Here is a 10,016-nt window from a genome sequence, read left to right as displayed (position 1 = left end):
AACTCGAAATATGTTGCTAGGCGGAATTGGGAGTATCTGGAACTCAAATTACTTGTTTGTCAGATGGCGGAATTGGAAATATCTGGAACTCAAAATATCGGGGCCAAAGTGGGAATACTGGTAATGTGTTTGTCATTGAGAAATGGTTCAAGTCTGACTTATTTTCTAGAATGATATGGACTAATTAGCCCACTTAGGCTAATTCATAGCTCATTATATATTAATTTTGGACGGAAATATTAAACTCAAAATTTAAACAGTAAGAACAACTTGGCTGATCTTTTTGGACTTGTTTTTCATTATCAAAATTTGGGAATAGAATACTTTTAGACCTGGTTTGTCGTTCTTTTTCAATTATAGACTATTCATATGATTTGTGATTGTACCAAAAAATAAGTAGAAGTAATTTAATATTTTCCAGATAATATAATATTTTATAATAAAATAATAATACGTACATATCTATTATTTTTTAGAAAATTTAATATGTTTCCAATATAATAGCATTAAGTTTATAGGTTATGTTATGCATAATAATAATTAAGGTAGGTGTAACGTACATTTGCATTTTGCAACAGAAACAGCTTCTTATAGAGTATTGTTTTACAGGCTTATCTTTTTTATGTAATGTATTCAAATGTAATAATTATAATTAGGATTGGGATAATACAAAAATATACTTTTTGCTTAGTGATATCTATTACATTGTGACAGAATTTGGTTTCTCAATAATTCTCATCCTGAGGTACCGTAAGTTTAATGTGGACTAAGTTACTAAAGTAAAAATATTATTTTAAAATAGCAAATTTAATTTATTAATAATAGGCTAGCAACTTTTATTAATTTCTTTGCTCTATCATTAGAATACTTGAATAATATTGGAAGTAGGGGTACTGAATAGGCTAAATATATTTAGACCTTATTCCCTATTGTGAGATATTTATAAATGTCATCTTCTTTTAAATACTGTAGTTAGGTTACTGCATCATTTATTCAATAAATTAAATAAAAAAGGATTTGCTAACATAGGTGATTTACAAGTAGGCCTACTGCAGTCAGGCTACTTGTTGGAAAATCCATTTAGAGAAATGATTTAAGATTAAGCTTAGAGTGGTTTAGCCAAATGTGGATTGTTTTATAAAATAAAGTTTTTCAGTATTTTATAAAAAGTTTTCCATTAGCCTAACCAAATTATAAACTGAATAAAATTCAACCAGACTCACTGAAGCCCTAGAGCTGATTGGATTTGTTGTTTGAAGATAATTTATATACGGTACTCAGACTACTGTAATTTGTAACATCATAGAGAAACAATAGCATAAAAAACATCTCATGGTGTTTAATTTAATAATTTAGTATATGGCTCTTATGTTGTAAATTTCACTGTTAACTCAAGCCGCTGATATTCTTATGGTATTTTTGCTTTATGATAACCAAATTGCTTTGGAAATTGAAATAAGTTTAGCGCTACCGGTATCCTCATGTTGCTTCACATGATTGTTTTTTTACAATGTAAAAATATAATTAATTAGACCTTACAAAAATATTTAATTTAAATCATGAAAATTTATGAATTACTAATTGAATAATATATTTTCTTGACTAATAAAATATTATTTATCATTATTATTAAATAGAATGCACATTTAATATTGGGTTACATCAGATATGTTATTCCGAATCAGCTATTCACTATTATAGGAGCCAGTGGCAATACAGGAAATCGGCAACGCCGTTGTCCTATCTTTTCTACTGGCATTATAGCATTGACCTAACTATAAGCCCACTTGAATGAATGAATTTATTTGCCAAAAACAAGATACAAACATAAAAATTAAGGTAATGTTTAATCTATTTAATTAGAAATTATAACAAAATGATATCCTTATTTATGATATATGGCTAGGAATCTGCCTGCCGGCAAATTTCGGAGGGTCCTGAGAGACTTATTGCTGAATAATCCTTTGTACTCACTCCGTGAGTTTTTCATGTTGGACAGCAGCTTGGTAAGCGCCTATTTTAATTGATTTCTTTCCTCTGCTTGCTTTATTTGTTTTTCTTTTGGACTAGTAGGTCGACTGGCCTACTTGCTTCTGTTTGTGTTCTCATGACGTGTCCCTGGGGGTTTTTATGCCCACCTTATGGACTTAACATAAAATAACTAAAAATAACTAGATAATAATATTGATAAATTAAGATTAAAATTTATGCTCACATGCATGAGTACAGTAGGTGAGGCAAAAATACCTGCAGAAGGAAGATTCCTTGTTTGCCAGTGTGACTCGTAAAATCAGCTGTACTTAAGTATCGCTGTATTTATTTACCCTCTTTGAATGAGTAGTTTTCATTTGATCGCCAATTTTTTTCATGCTAATGTTAAATTCAATATTATACAAAAGTTTTCCTTATAAATTAACTTGAACTTATTATTTATATTTTACAGTGCCAAACTGATCAACTGCATCCTAATGGAACGTTCAAGATGTGATTCAGTAACTGATACGGTAGTTGCAATAATTATTTTTGACCAAGTAAGTAAACAATTCACCATGAAATGGTATTTTTGCTTTTGCTCCAAATTAGTATGGGCTGGGACACACAGAGAACAATCTGCGGGAAGCGGTCAGAGTGGCCTTCATCTATATTTTAGATATCCATGTCTATAACCTGCTAAGACCTCTCTGATTCCTGTCCGCAGATTGCTGTGTGTGTGTCCAAGCCACAAAGTTTTACCTTATTTATAAATATTGTGCGACACCCACTTGGAAAACATTTTACAGGTGACATTTTTGTACTGTTTCGATTTGGATACTACCAAAAACAACTTGAATATGGTAATTTTAAAAAATCGATAATTTACTTAGAATTGATATTCTGAGAAATCAAATATGTAATGAGACAGGCAATACTTTCTTGATCACTTTATACTTGTTTTCATCCCTCTGGAAACGCTGCTGCATTGTGGTCGTCAGGCTAGTTTCACACTCATTCGGTTCGTTTCGTTTTCGGCAAATTCTGATAAGTGTGAAACGGTAATTTGGTTTGAATTCGGTACCGAATAGAAACCGCATAGAACCAAACGCCTATTTGACACTTGACTCTAATAAATTCCATCAGGTTTCAATTCGTTGCTAGCGAGAGGCTACTTTCACACACTTTCGGTTCGGTTCGGTTCGTTTCGTTTTTGGCGAATTCCTATAAGTGTGAAACGATTATTCGGTTTGAATTCGGTACCGAATAGCAACCGCATAGCACCGAACGCCCCTCAACACGAATAGGTTTTATCATATTCGAATTTGTTGCTAGGGAAACAGGAAAAAACAAAGTCTTCTACACACGCTGGCCTTTTTTGTTTTTATTTTAACCTGATATCGTGATTATCTGTTTCAAAATTTCCCAAGTCAAAATCATATGGCCAATTCAATTCTGTTAGTTCACAGGAACATTTTTTTCTCAATGAATAGTTTGCCAAAAAAAATATGAAAGATATAAATACTCAGGGAGAATTTTTTTTCCACGAATATTATATGATTTCATCAATGGAGAGAAGAGATGAAGTTTATATAATACCATGTGTCAAAACAAGGAACAAATTTTCAATTTAAAAAAATTATCTCTCTAAACATCCAAAATTAACATAATCAAAAAGAAACTATTCAAATAATTCACAATTTTTAATTAACTTTTAGGGTCGGTTTCCGAGCTCGGGATTTTGCTAAGTTCTAGACTTTAACTGGCTTTAAACTCTGGAGTCAGAAAATTGGCTTTCCGAGTCAGAGCGTTGACGTAGTCGAGGACTTAAATAGACTGTGTAGTTTAGAGATCACGTTAGACCCTGGAGTTTGTAATTTCGCTTTCTGAGTGAAGGGCTTTTAAGTCCAGGACTTAAAACAGCGTGATTTTAAACCCTCGACTGGGGTAGGGCTTAAATTCAAGTTCTTGACTTAACTGAGCAAACACAATTCAGTTATTGTTTTGGAGAAGATAAAAATCCAAATAATTGTCATGGAATACAGTTTTTTTCAAAACAAATACGTTTTCAAACTCAGTAGCCTAATTAAATTTGTATTCATAATCACAGGTTAGGATCAATGATCAATAATAGCATAACGTAAAATGAAATGTTTATTCATTCACCTTTCAAAGGTTTTGCTTTGAATAGGCCTACAAAGAAATCGAAACGTATTTTTACAAAATAGTTTGGAGAGCATGCTCATTTGAATTGTCCCGCTGCAATCAGCTGTTTCCGTTTTGCTATAATGCCAACAATACAACAGCAAAATATTGTTAATTTCCCTCATGTTTACTGCGTTAAAGTCCTGGACTCAAATAAGTCGAGAACTTGATAGACTCCTGAGTTTAGAAGATAAAATTGTGACTCAGAAAGTCAATTTAGACCCGAGATCTTATTTTAGTCCTAGACTCTGTAAGTCCAGAACTTATTGATCCCGAGCTCGGAAACCGGCCCTAAGTCTGGAACTTGAATTTAAACCCTACCCCAGTCGAGGGTTTAAAATCACGCTGTTTTAAGTCCTGGACGATTTTTGATAAATCCTTGACTTGGAAAGAGGCGAGAATCTAATTCAAGTCCTGGACTTATAAGCCCTTCACTCAGAAAGCGAAATTATAAACTCCAGGATCTAACGTGATGTCTAAACTCCAGGGTCTATTTGAGTCCTCGACTACGTTAACGCTCTGACTCGGAAAACCAATTGACTACATCTGATTTTGAATCTGACTCCAGAGTTTAAAGCCAGTCAAAGTCTAGAACTTGGCTAAATCCCGAGCTCGGAAACCGGCCCTAAATTTTTGTTGTTCAAGAAATAACATCTTACAATTTAACACCAGCTGTTATATTTAAATATGATGACCTGTGACCTGTGAAAATCCAAACACAGCTGTTTTTGAGAAGAAAATACCTAATTAGAACCGTACAAATTAAAACCTGACATGTATGAAAGCCTCATTCGTTTTCGGTAACGAACCGAACCGAATGCGTGTGAAGCGTCTAAGCCTGACTGTGCAGAATAAGCCTCGTCGACAGAGTGGTGGTCATGATGTGGGTCTGTCTACCCGCTAACTTTTCAGGGTCTTCTTCAACTTGTCCTCTTTCTATGCTTCGTACAGTAGCTGCAACCTTGTTCAATATTCTTTTGCTCAATAATTCAGGCCTATTCCTGGCCAAGGTTGAAGTCACTTCCACTACATGGATCAATTTTGCTTGTAGATCTTTTTATAGTGATGAGTTTCTTCATTTATTGTGAACATTTGTGGTTTCCATTCCACCATTAAGGCTGATTCCAGGATAAACATTGCAGGCAGAGTCAAAATGAGGCCACAAAGGTTGAAATAGTCGTCTAAAATGAGCAACTATCTTGAATAATGAATCCTCAAAGTTTCATGAATTTATTTGCTCCCTATTCAGCAATGGATCGGATCTCACCCAAGATTTAAACAATATATCGCAAAAAGTAAAAATTATGAATTGAGTTTTCCCTTGTGATGTGCTTCATTTAGTGAGACCGATGGTATCCAAATCGGAATAGCCTTCTTTGAAAAATGTTACCATAAAAAGTTTTGAAAAGTGTGATGCACAACCTTAAGTTATCATTCTTATCAAACATGCACCTGCCACTCCCACTAAACTGTTGACGTCTTGCTCAAGTGACTCCACTGAATATATTTATGAATACCGACTAGCATAAACTAACTTATTGCCTAAGCACAAAGCAGGTTCAAAAACATCACATTCATATTAGGTGTACTTCGTCTACTTGAGCCTACGTTTATTTATTATAATTTTGTACCAATTTTCACTTAAATACTAAAACTACCATAATTTTATCTTTGATAGATCAACTATAACAATTTTAACATGTCTAGCTATTATGCTTATCAACTCATAAAATATTTTGTATGCAACATCAAAATAATTCAATATTTTATTTTCGAAAGTTCAATATTGATATTTAATGTGTTTTTAAGAGCATTCTAAAAGAGATATATAGAGAAATTGATGTTTTTCTAGCTCAAAAATGTAAACTTGAATCGTGAAATGTGAAGAAAATCATACATTGACAGCCTATCATTTGCATTTGAGCATGTTCCTACTGCTGGCAGCAAATTTAATAATAGGATAATAATATATATTTTTTAAAATATCGAATGCTGGGATTATAATATTAATCATACTTTTATTATTACAGATTGAATCCACAAAATAATTGAAGAAATGGTTTCAGATGATTACGAACAAGCACAGCTATCTTTGGAGAGGTAATGCACCTACTGATATCCCGTGATAAGAACTTGGGAGAGATTTAGTGAAAACCTGGAGAACGGCCACTTGACTCACAAATCTGAGCTGTTCACATCAAGCTGATATTTGTGACAGCCATTATAGCTTTAATCATGTAAGTAAACACTTGATCAGACTATAATTTTCAATTATTTGTATCAATTAACTGCGCCCGGTTCTACTCAGAATAACAAAGGCACAGGTTTCTTTCTTTAAACTACAACAGTACTATCACCGACAGGAGTCGAGTCGGAGCAGTGGTAGCGGACGGTCGTGTTTCGAGGAGCGCAGATAAGATAAACCGTTTCTTGTTTATGCCTTTAGAAATCTTTTTTCATCGTAGATCTTGTCCATAACCTAATCACTTACTTTATTAATTTATTCTTTCAATTAATACGTAATAATCTTTCTAATAATAACTCATAATTAATAACATCAGTAATAAAATCGGTATTGTACCTCTTAAAGTCTACTAAAGTATTTAGTACTTGTCTCTCTACTTGAACTTATTAGTTGCGAATTCATTCATCAGTAACCATAATCAACCAACTTAGCTGTATTAAACTGTATTGAATCGTAAATTATCTCTTTATAAATTGTAGGTTTGAATTACTCTTACTCATAATATTAATATATTTTTTAACCATCCAGGAAATTGAATAAACAAAATTTTTATATATCTGATAATTACCAATAAATATTTCACTGTATAAATTCATTACCGTATAATCGGATACAGGCCATTAAACCTTAAATAAAATGAAAAATTAACAAAACAGGAGTCCTACTATTTTTTTCTTTGGGAGGCTGGTGAGAGTGTTTACCGCTACTCCTGGAAACAATTCGTCCACTAGCATCCGTCATAATGGTCATTGAACACAACTTATTAAATTTGTACATCTATATGAGATTTGTCCCTTCTGGGATACGTAGCTTTTTCGAAATTTGAATTCGTCAACCCACATTAAACCATCCATTACACTAAAGTCTGCAGTCAGACTATTTCGTTCTGAATTAGTCATATTTTAATGAATAAAGCAAGTAAACAGCAAAACAAAAAAAAACTTAAATTAGCCAACAGATTATCATGCAAGCAAGCTAACACATATTTATATTTTTGATACTAATATACTAATCTTGCATCCTATAAGCCTATTTCAATTCTTACAGCTCATCATGAAAAATGAATTCAGTAAGATTATTGTTATAGTTGAGCGTTAAATATTCCACTAGGTAATTGGTATCAGAGCATGTAACACTTAACTTTATTTTTTGAATCATTAAATTCATCTGACAATCAATATTTTCATTTATATCTCAATACGGACTTCCTATGTGCTTAGTCATGCAGCATTTATTATTCCGAAAACATATTCCTTCTCAATCAATTAGTAGTAATATCTATCATTAAAGTGTTGGATTAAATAAAATAGATAGGTAAATCAGTGTTCCAAAGATGAATTTAATGCGTTCATAGTTGTTGATTGTCAGTAGATGGTCCAGAAAATACGCGATATACGATGAATCACACAGAATTCCATATTATTTCCATCTTCCATTTTAGGATGAATATAAGCTGAGCTAAATTCAAAAAATTGTAAATTATTCTGTCATTCTTCAGTAATTAATGAATGCAATATGAACAACTCTCTTTCATGAGGTGAATCATTTTTTCCAACATTTTCCAGTTTCTCAATGATAGGGGAGTTATAATTATTTGTATAGGTCTTCTAACGAACCATTATCTTCAGCTGGTACCAATCAACTAAACTTCAACTCCAAACTACCGTATTAATACCAGTATACAATTTATAAGTCTATTACAGCTGTTAACTTTAGATGCTAAATCATATTATCACAACATTATCTTCAATCATGATCATCTTCCCGTTCATCGGTAGCCGCTGGGCCGACAATTTTGGAAACATAGGTCTGTAGAATGGATTAATAAATAATTGTTATTAGTCCCCCTATCAAAATTTCTATTCAGAAACCATCCCCAATATTCACACAACATATTCCTAAAGTTTCATGCCGTTCTGTCAAGTAGTTTTCAAGTCTATAGGGAACAAACAAAGTAACAAATTAACACATAGTCATTTTTTATATACAGGGTGATTCATAATTATGGTAAAATATTTTAATACGTGATAGTGGAGGTAAAAATAAGAAAAAAAGTTCATATAAACATATATCCATAAATGCTTCATTAGCGAGCTATACAGGGTGGAAGATTTCGCCCGGAATTCAGTTCCTCTAGTGAAATACACCGATGCTGAATTGTTTGGGGACTAGTTTTTGAAAAACTTATGCTGGAAATATATGGAAAAATATCTGAAAAATTGAATAAAACTAGTCTGGAAGCTGTGGTGTGAGTAGTTTTTGAGAAAAAAGTTGAAATATGCAAAAAATCCAAGTAGAAAAACACAGACTTCTACGTTTGATGCCCAATAACTTTCTTTAATGACCAGTAAACAATTAATTTTTTCGCAATGAAAATTGTAGAGAATTTAATTCTGGAAATAATTATGTAAGTTGTGTGGACTAAATTCAAATAAAAGTTGAATAAAATGTATTCTTATGTAGTACATTACACCACAAAAATTTGCTGTTTTATGAGGAGAGAACTAATAACTCATAGGTTGTAGCTGATTGCAAATAAAATATATATTCGGTTTTTTGTGAAAAGTATTTTCTATATGAAAGTAGCATATCTAAATGACATTAATCTTATACCAAAAGACTAGTAGATTATGCCATTAAGCCTGGAAGGAAGCTCGAACAGAAGTAGATGATCTCCTATGATTTCTGCCCAAATGTTTACTGAAAACTGATGTTGTGGAAGATTAGGATTGATGGCATGAGGATTCTCAGCTGCCCAAATATGTTGGTTGTGGACGTTAACGATAGCTGTTCTTGTAAAGTGTGCCTCGTCGGTAAATAAAACGGTTGTTAAAAAGTTTGGGTAAACAAGTTTTACTAAAAACCATCGGCAAATACCAGCACGGGGAATACAGTCTCGTGGCAATAGAGTATGAACTTTCTGGAGGTGGTATGGATGTAATTGTTGCTATTTTAGTATCCTCCAAATAATAGATTGATTGACATTAAACTGCACTGACAATTCTCTTGTGCTCTTCTCTGGATGTTCATAAATTTCATTAAGAACTTGTTTTTCTAACTCAACAGTCATAGTAGATGAGGGTCTGTCTGCATAAATGTGCTCTTTGGATATCAAAGAATCTGTTTCAGACAGACGTTGATGAATAGTGGAAAAAAACCTTAGACATACTAGGTTAGGAAAGTTCTCTTGATACAAAAGTCTTGCTTCAGTACTATTACAGTAGTGTCCCATTCCATACATTAAATGCATGTCAGCTAATTCGGAGTATGAATAATGTCTAAGATTACCTGCCATTTTTTTAAAAAGTTAACACTTAACACAAAGCAAAGTGGAATGGTTACAAATAACTGGTTAATAGATTAAACAAAAAACACAACGCGGTTACAGTAGGCCTAACTTACAGTTTGTTTTTTTTTTTGTTCAACAGTGAGCTAAAATATTTCTGAAAATAATTTTCAGCTGATAATTTCTTTTAAATATCTTCTTATTTAAAACATAATAAATCAGCTGTTTTGGAACAGCTGTTATTAAAATCCACGTTTTATTTGCAATCAGCTACAACCTATGAGTTATTATTTCTCAGCTACAACCTAT

At 32.6% G+C, this 10,016-nt stretch overlaps 1 long non-coding RNA gene across 1 annotated transcript; it reads left to right on the top strand.

Moving 5' to 3' along the window:
- The first annotated feature begins 622 nt into the window (after nucleotides 1-622).
- Nucleotides 623-7,937, top strand: LOC120350916. The gene is made up of 3 exons (XR_005571104.1): nucleotides 623-745; nucleotides 2,444-2,531; nucleotides 6,207-7,937. It is a non-coding gene; the product is annotated as an uncharacterized LOC120350916 (long non-coding RNA).
- The last annotated feature ends 2,079 nt before the right edge of the window (nucleotides 7,938-10,016 follow it).

Source organism: Nilaparvata lugens, chromosome 4, assembly GCF_014356525.2.
Source record: "Nilaparvata lugens isolate BPH chromosome 4, ASM1435652v1, whole genome shotgun sequence".
NCBI lineage: Eukaryota > Metazoa > Arthropoda > Insecta > Hemiptera > Delphacidae > Nilaparvata > Nilaparvata lugens.
Note: the sequence above shows the minus strand (reverse complement) of the source record. Positions and strands in the feature narration are given on the sequence as shown.